Below are 16,215 nucleotides of genomic sequence, written 5' to 3'. Positions count from 1 at the left end.
ATATTGAGAAATTATTCTGGAGGGATTCTGAGATTTTCTGAATGCATCGCGATTCTCTCTCGAATCAATTCTGAAGTTAGTTTTTAACAGCAGATGGCACTATGTGCTTTAGAAGTAACTGTACCCTCCTTGCTTCCAATTCCTTACACATTCTTTACTGCTGTCAAAAACTAGCCTAAAGCGCCATCTGCTGTTAAAAAAGCCTAGAGTGCCATCTGCTGTTAAAAACTAGCCTAAAGCACCATCTGCTGTTAAAAACTAGCCTAAAGCGCCATCTGCTGTTAAAAAAGCCTAGAGCGCCATGTGCTGTTAAAAACTAGTCTAAAGCGCCATCTGCTGTTAAAAAAGCCTAGAGCGCCATGTGTTGTTAAAAACTATTCTAAAGCGCCATCTGCTGTTAAAAAAGCCTAGAGCACCATCTGCTGTTAAAAACTAGTCTAAAGCGCCATCTGCTGTTAAAAAAAGCCTAGAGGGCCATCTGCTATTAAAAACTAGCCTAAAGCGCCATCTGCTGTTAAAAACTAGCCTAAAGCGCCATCTGCTGTTAAAAAAGCCTAGAGCGCCATCTGCTGTTAAAAACTAGCCTAGAGCACCATCTGCTGTTAAAAACTAGTCTAAAGCGCCATCTGCTGTTAAAAAAAGCCTAGAGGGCCATCTGCTATTAAAAACTAGCCTAAAGCGCCATCTGCTGTTAAAAACTAGCCTAAAGTGCCATCTGCTGTTAAAAAAGCCTAGAGCGCCATCTGCTGTTAAAAACTAGCCTAAAGCGCCTTCTGCTGTTAAAAACTAGCCTAGAGCGCCATCTGCTGTTAAAAAAGCCTAGAGCGCCATCTGCTGTTAAAAAAGTCTAGAGCGCCATCTGCTGTTAAAAACTAGCCTAAAGCGCCATCTGCTGTTAAAAAAGCCTAGAGTGCCATCTGCTGTTGAAAACTAGCCTAGAGCGCCATCTGCTGTTAAAAACTAGCATAAAGCGCCATCTGCTTTTAAAAACTAGCATAAAGTGCCATCTGCTGTAAAAAAAAGCCTAGAGGGCCATCTGCTATTAAAAACTAGCCTAAAGCGCCATCTGCTGTTAAAAACTAGCCTAAAGTGCCATCTGCTGTTAAAAAAGCCTAGAGCGCCATCTGCTGTTAAAAACTAGCCTAAAGCGCCTTCTGCTGTTAAAAACTAGCCTAGAGCGCCATCTGCTGTTAAAAAAGCCTAGAGCGCCATCTGCTGTTAAAAAAGTCTAGAGCGCCATCTGCTGTTAAAAACTAGCCTAAAGCGCCATCTGCTGTTAAAAAAGCCTAGAGTGCCATCTGCTGTTGAAAACTAGCCTAGAGCGCCATCTGCTGTTAAAAACTAGCATAAAGCGCCATCTGCTTTTAAAAACTAGCATAAAGTGCCATCTGCTGTAAAAAACTAGCCTAAAGCGCCATCTGCTGTTAAAAAACTAGCCTAAAGCGCCATCTGCTGTTAAAAAAGCCTAGAGCGCCATCTGCTGTTGAAAACTAGCCTAAAGCACCATCTGCTGTTAAAAACTAGCCTAAAGCGCCATCTGCTGTTAAAAAAGCCTAGAGCGCCATGTGCTGTTAAAAACTAGTCTAAAGCGCCATCTGCTGTTAAAAAAGCCTAGATCGCCATGTGCTGTTAAAAACTATTCTAAAGCGCCATCTGCTGTTAAAAAAGCCTAGAGTGCCATCTGATGTTAAAAACTAGCCTAAAGTGCTATCTGCTGTTAAAAAGCGCCATCTGCTGTTGAAAACTAGTCTAAAGTGCCATCTGCTGTTAAAAAATGCTAGAGCACCATCTGCTGTTAAAAACTAGCCTAAAGCGCCATCTGCTGTTTAAAACTAGTCTAAAGTGCCATCTGCTGTTAAAAAATGCTAGAGCACCATCTGCTGTTAAAAACTAGCCTAAAGCGCCATCTGCTGTTAAAAACTAGTCTAAAGAGCCATCTGCTGTTAAAAAAAGCCTAGAGGGCCATCTGCTATCAAAAAGTAGCCTAAAGTACCATCTGCTGTTAAAAACTAGCCTAAAGCATCATCTGCTGTTAAAAAAGCCTAGAGCGCCATCTGCTGTTAAAAACTAGCCTAAAGCGCCATCTGCTGTTAAAAACTAGCCTAAAGCGCCTTCTGCTGTTAAAAACTAGCCTAGAGCACCATCTGCTGTTAAAAAAGTCTAGAGCCCCATGTGCTGTTAAAAACTAGCCTAGAGAGCCATCTGCTGTTAAAAACTAACCTAAAGCGCCATATGCTGTTACAACTAGCCTAGAGCAGTGGTTCTCAAACCTGTCCTGGGGACCCCCCACCACTGCACATTTTGCATGTCTCCCTCATCAAACACACCTGATTCAAGTCATCATCTAATTAGTAGAGACTGCAAGAGTTGAATTAGGAGTGTCTGATGAGGGAGACATACAAAACATGCAGTGGTGGGGGGTCCCCAGGACAGGTTTGAGAACCACTGGCCTAGAGTGCCATCTGCTGTTAAAGACTAGCCTAGAGCGCTATCTGCTGTTAAAAAAGCCTAGAGCGCCATCTGCTGTGAAAAACTAGCCTAAAGCACCATCTGCTGTTACAAACTAGCCTAGAATGCCATCTGCTGTTAAAAACTAGCCTAAAGCGCCATCTACTGTTAAAAACTAGCCTAGAGTGCCATCTGCTGTTAAAAACTAGCCTAGAGCACCATCTGCTGTTAATATGCGATCACCGTGATCCGATCAAGCAGATTACATCATTAGCTAATCAGGACACAGCACGTTTATATTTGATCACATTAAGTGGCCTCTGTATCTGGATAACTGATCAGATTTCTGTTTTCGTGCACAATATTTAAATTAGGTGCGTTTTAAAGGCAGACACTTCATGGCTTCATAGAGTAAATCACCTTTCACTAGCCTCTATCAATGCAGTGCAAACAGCACAGAATTTTTTGTGATTTATTCCACAAAAGTACAGTCGATCACAAATAGAGAACTTAATCTACCAATTTAAGTGTCCCAACATTAATCTTGTATGGTGAAAAAAATATTTCGATGGATTTCATGATTGAAAGGAGCACGCAAGCATTTGTATTGTTTGTGTAATATTTAACAGCAGAATCCGAACACTTTGTATAAAAAAAATTAAAGAACGCACATTACATTAACTAGAACTAAACAAGTGTAGGCTATACGACACCAGATAAGAGTAAATACGATACAAAAAAACCTATTGTCCTATTGCTTTCACTCACTATAGCTACTTTACTTTCCGATGTAATCTCCAGTCTTAGATAAAATTATTTTTTTTTAAATGAAAAAATACTTCCAGTGTTGAAAAATAACTGGGTTGATCATGTTAAATGATCACATCATCCAGGTTTAAAGTTATTAAGTTAAGCGTGCAATATTGGAAATAAACTGAAACAATCTAAACGAGGCGATCGCGTATGTTTTTATAACGTTGCACAATTAAAATGAAAAATGACACACAAGGTATCATGTAAGTCTAAATAAACTGTTTTAATGATAGACGTTTATTGTAAAGTTCAAAGTTTCATTTCTTGTCAAAACTGCGACTGTCCATTATTTTCTGACAGCCACGTGGAGAGACGGGGCGGGGATTTAAATGACGTCGCCCTCTGAATGTAGATACGACAGCTGGATTACGTTTACACTACACTGAGTTCCAACCACGATGCGTCCTCAACTACCTCCGAACCAGGACACGTTGATCGGATAACATTCCAATCACAAAAACGTTTACACTTGTCTTTTCAATGCGTATGTGGACAACATCCAGATACAGTACAGGTCGCATGTTAATGCCAAGTCTAAACGCAGCCTAAGTGAAAATGAAAATGGGTTGGCTCTGGAATTTGATATACACCTCCTAGACAATTAATCCGATCACCACCAAACTTGGTCAGCTTGAAGTCAAGACACCGAGGATGCTAAATTGCAAGCGTATTTGAGATATCTCGAATGTTTTAGCCATGGCGAGGACACGCCATGTTATAACGTTATAACGTCTGCATACATTGATTTTTATGAAACTTCACCTGTGTGTTCGTTATAGGAGTCTGATCACATGGATGTGACTATTGTGAGTCAAAGTTATAGCGCCACCAATTGGCAGCAGGAAGTGTGTCACTTTCAAAATGCTTTGAGATCACCCTCTTTTTTTTACCCATTTTGTTTCAGACTTCATCAGTGTAATGCCAATACACAGCAGATGTAGACCTGTAAAAACTATTGTGATATCTCAAACACTGTTGCCATGGCAACGCATCAAACTTTAATTTTCATTTTGGATGCTTCTGAGATGCTTAGCATGCTTCAAATTGCATGAAACTCGATACAAACATCAGAGGTGTCAACCAGTAGACACAGGCAAAGCCATAGAAACGGGTGGGGAGGAGGGCCTCTAGTTTAAACTACAGTCACCAAACTCGGTACACATATTGTTCTCATTAAGCCGGATAACTTTCTAATTTACAGTCATTAGCTCTGACCAACAGGAAGTCAGATATAAGTCAGATATTTTGGATTTTTCACACACACACACACACACACACACACACATACACACACACACACACACACACACACACACAGACTCTCCCTCTCAGTCCAACCCCCCCCTACCCTCCTTCCTCCTCCTCCTCCTCCTCACTCCTCACACCAGTCTGTGTGTGTGTGTGTGTGTGTGTGTGTTTGTGTGAGAGAGAGAGAGAGAGAGAGAGAGAGAGAGATTTTTACACCCCTGATCAGTTATTTAACCCTTTTCTTGCAGACTCACTGTACTTCAGAGTTTAGTGCCAACCCTAATCAAACACACCTGAAGCAGCTAATCAAGCCAGTGTATTTGTAGGCCACGGACAACATAGTATTACATTATTAGTTTGATAATTAGGTTAATTAAAATATAAAAACACACTGCAAATGATAACTTCACACTCATTTGAAATTGATCTATGACACTATATCACTACTGGTACAGGACTAGTTTTCTAAATGTTGTTCGAGTTAAAATTATTATTTTTACAATTAAAATTATTTTTTAAAATAAATCATTTATTGATATAATTCAGATTTATTCAAATAAAATCTTTAAGTAAATTTCACATGATTATAAAAGTGTCAAAATAAACTTGCATAAGTGAGCAGAAAAATCTAGACATGTACCTTACTATTACCTGAGACTGACATTAAAATTGTCTTTGCAGGTTCTGTGATTAGGCTCTATTAATTAATTTTTTTATTTTATTTTTCTCACCTTATACCAAACATATTGAAATTAAATGAAAGCATGCTTTTGGTGCATAAGATTGGTGCACAAACAACAGCTCAGGGAGGTCTAAAAACACATAAAGAGAAGTGTTAGGATTATACAACATCAGCAATCACAGATATTCACATTAAGGCTGGATTAGATTTCTCAGAGTACTGTGGAGTTTGCAAAAATAATAGTATGTAATTTGCTCTAGAATTTTTATAGGGGTTGTCTGAGAAAAAACAGATGTCAGATTAGGATGATATTCTGCACTCATTTGAAACTGACCTATGACATTCTATGACATGAACGTCATCTCAATTTAAATGATCTCATGGATGTGGCTGTTGTGGTTTGTGATCATAGGAGCATCAGCTGGTGCAGTAAATGTGGTGTGAAACTGACAGTCCTTTTATGCTTAACTGTTTTAATTGCCCATTGCCCGCCATGCACAGTTGCCCTGAAGCCACCGGGGTGGCGGTGCTTCCGGCCTTTGGCCCGTCATCGCTGCTTGCAGCTATATTTTGTTTTGTTTTTTAAAGTTTTGCCAAACTTTAAAATGTGAATTGTATTATTGAAATAAACACATTTAGTGTTGTCAGGCTTTTGTTTGTGCTTAATGGATAAAACAACGGAGTTGTGCACTCAAGTTTATGGATGCTGTAAATTTTACCTGCCACAAGATAGCGCTGTTTTCGACACTCTTGATGCTTTGAAACCTTTCCCGAAACATTTAGAAAAAAGCTTCAAAGATTTAAGAGGCTTCATTTCTCCATCCCTACTCAATAGTTTTAGGCCTTTTTGCAAATGTTTCAATTTAGCTGTTTTAGAGAGCATTTACTCATTTTGAGCCTGTTTTTAAACGTTAACTATCTGTAACGTCATTTTTCATGTGTGGAAAAAAACGATGAAACTAAACTAGCCAATCAGATTTCTTTTCACCCATATCCCCCACGCCCACCCATGGACGCACATCATGATGCACATACACGTTTGAATTTACAACACACAAACGCATACCTTAATTTATTCTCATTCTCTCTTGCTCTCTTAATATGAGTGTACGCAGATAGATTTTAATAATCAGTTTTAAAATTATGTAAAAAATAAAAACGGCATTAATTAGCACCCTCTCATGGTACACACAGTGCGTATAGCCGTACAGATGCAGGCGCCACTGGCTTAAAGTCCAGTGTGAAGTTTCCACAGTCAGTGATGATTTGGGTTGCCATGTCATCTGCTGGTGTTGGTCCACTGTGGGACAGGAAATTTTTAGAGCACTTCATGCTTCCTTCTGCAGACAAGCTTTATGGAGATGCTGATTTCATTTTCCTGCAGGATTTGGCACCTGCCCACACTGCCAAAGATACCAAAAGCTGGTTCAATGACCATAGTGTTACTGTGCTTGATTGGCCAGCAAACTCGCCTGACCTGAACCCCATAGAGAATCTATTGACAAGAGGAAGATGAGAGACACCAGACCCAACAATACAGATGAGCTGAAGGCTGCTATCAAAGCAACCTGGGCTTCATTACACCTGAGCAGTGCCTCCATGCCACGCCGCATTGATGCAGTAATTCATGAAAAGGAGGCCCAAGTATTGAGTGCATAGATTTGAACATACTTTTCAGAAGCCTGACATTTCTGTTTAAAATATCCTTTTTTTTTTTTTATTGATCTTATGAAGTATTCTAATTTATTGAGATAGTGAATTGGTGGGTTTTTGTTAAATGTGAGCCAAAATCATCACAATTAAAAGAACCAAAGACTTAAAGTGCTTCAGTCTGTGTGCATTGAGTTTATTTAATACACAAGTTCCACAATTTGACTTGAATTACTGAAATAAATGAACTTTTCCACAACATTCTAATTTGAGATGCAAATGTATATCATCAAAAATCTAACCAACAGGTGGCAGAATTCTGCCTCCAACACCTAGATCAGTGGTTCCCAAACCTGTCCTGGAGGACCCCCAGCCCTGCACATTTTGTATGTCTCCCTCATCTAACTTTTTCTGCAGAAGTTTGTTTCTGCTATAAAGAAACAATATCGCCATCTAAGGGCTTTGAAGGTACAATATCTTCTGCGTTTTGCCTTTACTCACCCAAACTTGTCAGCAAGGCTACTTTACGAATGTGAGTGCATTAGCAAGTCATTTCTGAATCGCAGGTGTTTGATTTAGACGAGGTCATGACTGCAGAGCACATCCAGTGCAAGTAGACTTTGACTAGTTCATTTTATGTAACATTATTTTATTTATCAGCTATACTGAAGATACTTTTCTGAAGGATATTGGTTTACTTATGGCCTGTTTGTGCACTTGAGCTCAAGTGAGACTTGAGAGTTTGTAGATGTTTAAGAGGCTGTTGTGTCGACCTTGATTTATTGCAACATTGAGGTGTTCAGTTTTATTTTGACTTTAGAAAATAAACATGATTTCTCATCTTACAAATCAACTGTTTCTTGTTTTCACTGGCATGTCTTTCAGGTGTTGAGGACTAGTGCATCTTTGAGCCTACATTCAGCATGAGTAAAATACTTCAAATCAGATACTCTAAGACTTTTACTCAAGTCATATTAGAATTGGTGACTTGTAACTTGTGTCAGGTCATTTTCACTGTAAGGTATCTGTACTTTTACTCAAGTATTGTTTTCAGGTACTCTTTACACCTCTGCAATAAGCGCTGTTAGAATTGCATGGCTTAATTCAGCCATTCTCCACCACCTGTAAGGATGCGTTAAATCTGACAAAGTATTTGAATAAAGGGTGTATTGATGTTGTCAAACCCAAATTTTTAGCACATTTACTGAACCAATATTGTTATTTACATTAAATGTGATTAATAATGGATCATTTCATCACACTGGCACGTCATTGTCAAAGTATCTGTTTTCAGATTTGTTGAAGGAAGGTGCTTCTGTTCATGTGTGCCAAGACAAAAAATCCTGACCGGTGATATTTTTCGGTCATGTCCAGAATAAAGATGGTAACCCTATATACATAGCCTGCAGTTAGGGTGATATTAAATGACTTAAACAGTGATATAAGATTTTCTCTAAGTCAATCATTCCCTGTGCGACTTGCAAAGGCACACCTCCTGCATTTTGTTTAGTCCCACCACAAGGTGTCACTGTGGCCTCAACACTTCAGCAACACCACTTTGAGCTCAATTGCTGATGTCTGAGGTAAAACACGCCTTCCTTATTAGCATACAGACAAAGAAATGTAGAAATAAATAAATGAATGTGGAAGTAAATAAATGTTTAAATAAATGTGGAAATAAATAAATGTAGGCCTAGACATAAATACATATACATAAATAAATGTGGAAATAAATAAATGCATAAATAAGGAAATAAAAGTATACTCATTCTTTTATCACATTTCCCTGTATATTTATGCATTTATTAATGTATTTTTTTTTTTACATTTCTTCATATATTTATACATTTATTGTTTTTGCATGATTGATCCTCCATAAGTTCCAGTCATCATAACACGTCACGTTCACATGTGCAGAAAGATCTCTGATCAATGGAAAGTGTGCCATCCTCACAGCTTTAATACAGACCTCTCATTAGCCAGATTTATGCAGAAGATCATGGCAGCTCAAGGTTTTCCTGCATTCCAAACATTTACAAACTTCTCCAATCCTGTGATTTCTCTCTTCTGCAAAACAGAAATATTGTGAGGATTATTTGTTTTCTGAACAGATTTAGTTACCATTGACTACCTTCATTGTATGGATAAAATAAGACATTCCTCAAAATATGTTCCACCAAAGAAAGTCCTGTTTGGAATAACAGTTTGAGACATAAGACCTCAATTTAAATTTCTCATTTTCTCATTCTTAATAAACTTGTGTCATTTTGTTTTTTTCACACACATTTGTGCAATTGCAGTCAGTGAAAGAGACCCATTTGAGTCACTTCAAGTCAGATTTGAGGCTTAATTCAGTTAATTGTCCTCCACACCAATTCACTAAGCTTGTTTAAATGGGTGTCTTGTTGCATTAATTTAATATAGTTTGTGGAAAAAATTTGAACTAGTTCAATGATATATATCAATGTTCTCAAACTCAATTCCTGAAGGACCACACCTCTGCACAGTTTTGATCCAGCACTAATCATACACGCCTGATCCAGCTAATCAAGGTCTTCAGGATTACTAGAAACTTGCAAGCAGGTGTGAGTTGGAGCTGGTTCGAGCTAAACTCTGCAGGGCCAAGTGAAAAAAGTACACTTCTATAATATACTTAAAGTGCTCTATTTTCGTGCACTAATTTTGCACTTAATATACTAAAAATTCTTCTTTAGTACTTCTTAAGATCATCTTAAGAACATCTAAGTGTGCTCAACTGTGCTATTTTGAGACACCATGAAATATAAACTAAAATATGCTTTTAATATACTAGACAGGTAGTGAACATAATCTAGCTAACATTTATAGTTAATCTACAGATGGAATGTTGCAGGTATGTGTAACAAGCAAAGTCTTTATCATAATGTACTTTAAATAACATAAAATATAACATCAGAAAGATATCAGATCTGCTGTTGTTCATAAACAGCAGTAGTGATGTTGTACAATGAGTATGTTGTCATGTTTCCATCAGTGTCCCGATGTGTAGTGAGTCAGTGTCCTTACTAGTGCCCGAATTTGTGTACATGGTATACAGATTCACAACATAGGGAGCTAGTGAGCGGATTGAGACACACCCTACTTCATCAAGAACACGTGCCACAACACCTAGAAAACTGTGTCCTCTTCAGTAACACTGGCAAAATGATGCATGCCCTCTCATTCACCTTTTGCAAGAGTTTCATAATCCCAGTCAATCCCATCTTTAAAAATGCATCATCTAATTTTTCTTCTGTTCATTTGACACAGAGAACTGGAGACGCTGGAGAGAAAAAAAATTCTTTATCTCTTTTTGATTGGTTGCATTTTTTTCTGTAAAGAGCAAAACTGGGGACCTTCTTTTGAGGCGACAGTGCTGCATGATACCTCACCTGTTTATCTGTTCATTTATTATCCAATGGTATTTAACTTTCCCGCTCACTGTTTCCTGCACTACATGTTTGCATAACACATTCTCGTTCTTTCTGACAATGTGCCACTTAAGATCCCAAAACAAATCTCACATTCTCTCCACAATCCCTTTCAATTTCTACTCAATTTCAACTTTGATTTTACTGCGCATTTATGTCCAGTATAAGGTTTGCAACTTCAGTTAAACTATATTTGAACTTCATAACCTTAGATCTATTGCTTATTTCACAGATTCTCAAACCATCATATCACAAAAGGTCATTCTGGTTTGAGTAAGCGTCGCTGAGCGAGCAGAGCGAACTTCTCTAATCAACATCCTCCATCCACACCATTACCTTCATCACCTTCTAGGCTCCTATTTTAAAAATGTCTCCCAATTCCCATGTTAAATGGCTCACCACTAATGTGATCCTTGGTTGATCCAGCATGCTCCGTTTGTGTTCGGAAGAGGTTCTTTTGTGGACTGATCAGTGCTTCACTCTGGGTATGATAATATAATGCTGTAAAAAAAAAAAGGCATCTTACCGTTTACTACGGTTTGGAATAGTGTGTAATTACACCCCCTCTGTGTGAGGAAAAAATTTGAGCTGAACCACAAGATGCTTGGAAATGAAGATCACAAATCATCACCTGTCTGTGGTTGTTGAAATGAGGAAGCTCTTCCAGATAATTGGCTCCACCGTACTCATCGCTGCCAAGTTTGAGGCACAAAATATTTTGTTTTCTATACATGCATCAGTTCTAATAAAGCAAGTGGTGAACATTTGTTTTCCAGTGAACTGTCACTGAAGAATGTTAAGAATTTAAATCATGCATCTTTGTAATTAGTGTAATGATATTGTTGATCACCTTTCATGTTCATTTGAGGTGTGTTAATCTTAAAGGAGTTCACCTAAAAAAATAAATTGTCATTATTTACTCCCTTGTCATTATTATTTTCCTTCTGAACCCCAAAAATGTTGTCTATTAATAATCTTTCTCAAACTGTGATACACGGAGCCCTTAATAAAAGTTCATTTTATGATGTAAATGTAATAATGTTCAAGTGTTTCATAATACAAGTCAAATGGTTTTGGCACTGTGATTAACTAGGAAGCCTAAAAATGGCACTTCACACAAACCCCGGACATGAAATGAACTGGAAGTACTGCTGTTTTTGTAAAGGAGCTGTTCCACCTCAAAGCTGACTTGTTTTAAAGCTTTAAAGCATTAGTTCACTTTCAAATGAAAATTAGCCCAAACTTTATTCACCCTCAAGCCATCCTAGGTGTATATGACTCTCTTCTTTCTGATGAACACAATTGGATATATTTTAATAAATATCCTGATGCATCTGGGTTTTATAATGGCAGTGAGCGGGACCAAAGAGTAAGAGCTGAAGAAAGTGTTTTTCATCCACATCCATCCATCATAAACATACTCCGCACGGCTCCAGAGGGTTAATAAAGGCCTTCTGAAGTGAAGCAATGCATTTGTGTAAAATAATTATCCATATTTAACAAATTATGAAGTAAAATATCTAACTTCCGCCAGACCGCCTTCTGTATTTAACTTGTGAAGAAAGTATAAAAATCTTGCAGTTACGCTACATCCTACGCCTTCCCTATTCAGCTTATGGAAAAAGTTTAACTGACACAACACCAGTTCTGTTTTTTTTCATAAGTTGAGTACAGAAGGCGGTCTGGCAGAAGCTAGATATTTTACTTCAGAATTTGTTAAATATGGATATATTTTTTTACACAAACGCATCGCTTCGCTTCAGAAGGCCTTTATTAACCCTCTGGAGCCGTGTGGAGTATGTTTATGATGGATGAATGAAAAACACTTTCTTCAGCTCATACTCATGACCCTGTTCACTGACATTATAAAGCTCAGATGCATCAGGATATTTATTAATATAACTCTGATTCATCAGAAAGAAGAGAGTCATATACACGTAGGATGGCTTGAGGATGAGTAAATCTTGGGTTAATTTTCATTTGAAAGTGAACTAATCCTTTAATATCCACTGCAGGAGCGTTGATGTGTTGTGCTGTATTTGGACTCTCTTAAATTATTATCATTCTCGTTGAGGACGCTAAACCAGACTAATCCTAACCCCACACCACACCTAACCCTACACCTGTTTATAAATATACTGGGGATGATGATCTGTTGAGGGTCAGATTTCAGCACAACACCTGTACTATTTTTCCCAACCTCACAAACACAAACTAGTTCCACATGAAACTAAAGAGGAATCAGAGGCCACAAAAATCTTCTTAAGAAAGAAGTTAAAATATTTAAGATAAATTCCAAGAAGTTTGTAAGAATGTTGATTGCAGTTCTTGAAAAATACTTAAGAAGTTCTCAAATGGTTTCTAATGAACATCTTATTGTCTTTCCTTAGAATGTCTTTGGTGTTTTATGACTGTTTGTCAGTTGCTGCAGAAGACTTGCTGATCAACTCAATGAAAAACACTTCAAAGCTTCTTTTTCAGCGGCCCAGCGCATGCACACACTATTTTAGTTGAGATTGAAAGTGACAGTGACATGACGTGAATGCTAAGTATTGTAACCCATACTCGTATTTGTCCTCTGCATTTAACTTATCCAATTTAGTGCACAGACATTAGGAGTAGTGAGTGGTGAACACACACACAGAGCAGTGAGTAGCCATTTTGGGGCGATTGGGGTTAAAGGGTTAGTTCATTAATTACTCACCCTCATATCGTTCCACACCCGTAAGACCTTCGTTCATCTTCAGAACACAAATTAAGATATTTTTGATAAAATCCGATGGCTCAGTGAGGCCTGCATTGACAGCAAGACAATTAAAAAATCTTAATTTGTGTTCTGAAGATGAACAAAGGTCTTACGGGTGTGGAACGACATGAGGGTGAGTAATTAATGACAGAATTTTCATTTTTGGGTGAACTAATGCTTTAACTCCAGGTTCATATATACTGTTTGCAGTGCGTATCCGGTGCGTATTTTCTAATGTGCGTGTCCATGTTAACGTGTTCACACTGCACGTGGATGCGGTGCGTCTGCAGCAGCACAGATTGTTTACGCACAGAGTCTATTTTTGCTGTGCTGTATGTGCTGAATTAAAGTGACAGAGCATTGACATAAAAACAACTTCTTTATGACCTGCAGGGTTTCTTGTATAAAGATTTAAATGCAAAAGAAAATGCATGTATTTGCCAATTGTAAGTTTTAATTTAAAATGTTTGTGATTTTATGTTTGAGAATTTTCCATGTTTTCAGTTATACTGTAGGGGGCGCTATTACACATCTTCCGAAAGAGTGCTGAATCTCCTGATCAAAACACAAGCAAAAAGGAGCAGAAACAAGCAATAAAAGAATAGTTTATGTAAGTTGTAGTCTTTGGAGGGAAAAAACTATTTTCTCAGCTTTTTATTCAAAATGTTGCTATTTTTAATGAAACTTACCCACATTAAAGTGATGATAAAAAAGAAAGCATGAAGCTGCAATAGTTTTTTGAGTAGAAACTTTCTTCTTTCTTTTGATGTATTGCATGTTCAGATATTCATACAACAAAATATTCTGGGACCCTTTCATTTTTTTTTTTTTTTTTTTTTTTTTAATTATCAATAACACTGGCAGTCGTTGGCAACTTTTTTTAAAAGAAACTTAAAGTAACTTAAAGAAATGCTGGCGAGGAAAGTTTAAAAAATTGTTTGTAAACCACAGAAGAAAGTCATACAGGTTTGAAATGAGTGTGTAAATGACATTTTTTCATTTTTTGGTGTACTGTTCCTGGAAGTGATACTCCACCTTCTCCTAGTTTGTGTTTTAGTCTCAATACTGTGAAATCAAAACACATGAATTGCAGATTCTAATACGGCTCTTCTAAAAGACACCAACAGTGAAGTCTCTTGGTGTAGCCTGTATTCTTCCAAGTTTTTATTCATTATCCAATATCAAATGGACTTTTTCATTCATTCCCACAGTCACCTTTAGCTTGCACACTAGAGGACTTTTATTTTGTAAAATGCCTTTTCGTTAAACTAGGAGTGGGTGACCAAAATCTTGAAAACTGAAATTTTAAACCCTGTTATTAACACATATCATTTATCTGTGGCAGTGATAAACATCATCAAATAGTAAACAGGCTTGTCAGTACACCAAATTATTATAAATCATACAAAACCTTACAGATTCACAATTCTCCATGTCGTCACATAAAACCTCATATACTATATACAATTTTTTTTCAACATACATACAATACTCTCACATGGTCACACTATAAAGCAAATCTAAAATGCTTGATAGGTTAATATTGTCTTCACATATAAACTACAATCATTCAGCTCTAAACCGTTACATGCAATTAAGCATCAATATAAAACTCTGTAAAGATGCTTTGAAACAATATGTATCGTGAAACGCAATATACAAATAAAGAGACACATGATTATTACTATTACAACACAGCTAAATGATTTTAGATATTCTTGGTTGATGTCTTTATTCCCATCCTCAGCTCCAGGTAAAGATGCTGCTTTGGCAGTTTTCTCCTAGTTATCAAGCTGGACCATTAGTTCCAAAACCAGGGCCTTAGAAATGGAGAGAGACAAGAGATAAAACAATAAAACATGTAGAAATAAAAACACAAAGCTGAGCAGTAGGTTAGATCCACACTGCACACTATGATCATATGCTGTCGCACTGAAAGCTTGTACATTTAATATACAATATTCAAGTGGAATTGTATAAATCATTAAATAAAAAAAAAATAATAATAATCACTTGTTGGTGTCATATTACAGTTCACACTGTTACTGGTGTATTCTTTGTGTTAATCTTAGTCCTAACTTACTTTTGCAAAGTATCCATAGAAAAGCCAGAGGAACTCAGATGAATCTTCACCTTCTGGTTGCAGCTAAGATCACAGTCCCAATAGCGTGTGCATTTTTGAGACTGATTATTGCATATGAACCTTCATCAGAAAGCACAAAGCACAGCATCACTACAGAGTCTCATAACAATGATTTGTGTGAGAAACAGACCAACATTTAAGTTGTTATTGACTGCTAATGAATTATGAGATCTAGGGAGGATGTAAAGAAAAATACATTTATGAATGACAATTCTCAAACTTTTGGTTTGTTCCTCACAAAAAGGTATTATGTGACTTCAGAAGACATGGAATATGCTGCACAAGTCATACTTTTATGGTGTTTTTGTGTCCTTTTTAAAGCTTGAAATTGCATTGATAAGACATTTACTGATGCAAAATATATGAAAATGAACCAATACGAACCCCTGAAATGTCACACTACAGGCTGGTCTTGTGTCTGACCTCTGCAAGATCTGGATTCCTTCCTCCAGTAAAAACCAAGCATCTACCCTAGACATGGAAACACATTATACAGATAAAATTACTTAGATTTCAGGGACTGATAATTTTATACTTTATACTTTGTTTTTCACACATTCATTTGAACAATTCTATAAAGATTTAAATGGATGAGGATCATGTCACTCCAAACCTGTATGACTTTCTTCTGCAGAACGCAAAGATCATTTGAAATATATTTGTGAGCAGCAGTTATCGGTTCAGGCGTTTAAGGCCTTTAAGCACTTGTGCAAAAAGATATTTTTATTTAGCAAGCATGAAACCATTTAATTCATAGATGGAAAAGACAATTTACAGCCAATGCAGGTAATTTACCATAGGAAACATGGTTTTCAGCCGTTTCATGGGATTTGCCATAGAAATACATAATTTACAAGTCATAACATGAAGGCGAGTAAAATAAATGATAGAGGTTTAATTTTTGGATGGACTGTGAGTTTAAATATGTGCTACACAGTTCCTAACAACAGACAAATTCATACAGGAACAAGACAGAAGATGATTTCACATGTTTTTCTTACTTGAGTTCTGTTGGAGCAGTTCTGGATGATTCAGA

At 37.2% G+C, this 16,215-nt stretch overlaps 1 protein-coding gene across 1 annotated transcript in view; it reads right to left on the bottom strand.

Moving 5' to 3' along the window:
- Positions 1-13,937: 13,937 nt before the first annotated feature.
- The window catches only part of LOC125252111 (NACHT, LRR and PYD domains-containing protein 1 homolog), a 38,113-nt gene continuing 35,835 nt past the window's right edge, over positions 13,938-16,215 (bottom strand). Inside the window, exon 12 of the transcript XR_007181156.1 lies at positions 13,938-14,734. The gene's annotated coding sequence lies outside the window, so the exon portion shown is untranslated. The remainder of the gene's footprint in view (positions 14,735-16,215) is intronic.

Source organism: Megalobrama amblycephala, linkage group LG18, assembly GCF_018812025.1.
Source record: "Megalobrama amblycephala isolate DHTTF-2021 linkage group LG18, ASM1881202v1, whole genome shotgun sequence".
NCBI classification, from domain to species: Eukaryota; Metazoa; Chordata; class Actinopteri; order Cypriniformes; family Xenocyprididae; genus Megalobrama; species Megalobrama amblycephala.
Note: the sequence above shows the minus strand (reverse complement) of the source record. Positions and strands in the feature narration are given on the sequence as shown.